The sequence below is a fragment of the Arachis ipaensis genome, chromosome B09, assembly GCF_000816755.2.
Source record: "Arachis ipaensis cultivar K30076 chromosome B09, Araip1.1, whole genome shotgun sequence".
Taxonomy (NCBI): Eukaryota; Viridiplantae; Streptophyta; class Magnoliopsida; order Fabales; family Fabaceae; genus Arachis; species Arachis ipaensis.
Window position 1 is genome coordinate 1590075 of NC_029793.2, and position 1014 is coordinate 1591088.

Consider the following 1014-nt stretch of genomic DNA (forward strand, 5'->3'; position numbering starts at 1 on the left):
ACGAATAGAAGTTAGTTATAATATTATTATTATTATTATTAAACTTTTGCTTAATAGTTATATGTGAACTAATTAATTTTTAAAGAAGAGTGTTAGGAGGCTAACAACTTTTGTGATTTGTAGTTATTAAATAGCCATCAATGATGATTTTAATGGTGTGAGATTTTATCCAATAACTAAAAATTACTCACTTTTCTTTTGCTGATTACATGCTGGCCAGATATTAATAAAGTTGCTGTCCCCTAGACTTTTCTATTTTCATAAATATTGTTTAATATTTGTTGCATTAGTGAGACTTTTCAAATGTCTTTTGTGTATCTTTAGCTATAATCATATCACATACATGCTCACAAAATAAATTATAAATGAAGCTACAAACTATAAGATGTGGCCACTTTGGATTTGCCTTCATGTGCTTTGCTGTGAGATTAGGCCATAATTTCATACATTTCCCTCTCTCTCTCTCTCTAAAGTGTATAAGAAGCTTCAATTTCGTGTGACTTTTTTGTAGTAAACTTGAATAATACTCACATTAAAGCTTAACCTCATGATAATGAATTTTCACTTACAAGGATAAAAGAAAGATCTTTAGTTCCACTCATTAGAAAAGTTCCTCATTTATCAAAACAAAGCCTAAGTGGCAAAAAAGAGATTATCTATATATAAAGTTCCACAATTATATTTGACAAATTAAAGTTTTCATTACCTTTCTCACTTTACATCTTAAATAAGTCAAACGTGGGATCCAATACTGAAATTACTAATCATATTATTTATGAAACTTGGAATACTAATTCAAGCTAAAAAAATTTTGAAACTAATAACTTATACATACGTTAGATTAGATTTTGAATAAGATAAAAAATGAACATGATTAATTATTAGATTTTGAATTTTATAATAGACATTGCCACCATGCAAATTATAAATAGTAGAGAAATTAAAAGAGCAAAATTCATATGATTATCATAGATAGAGAATAGTGATGATGATGATGATGATAATTAAGGGTTT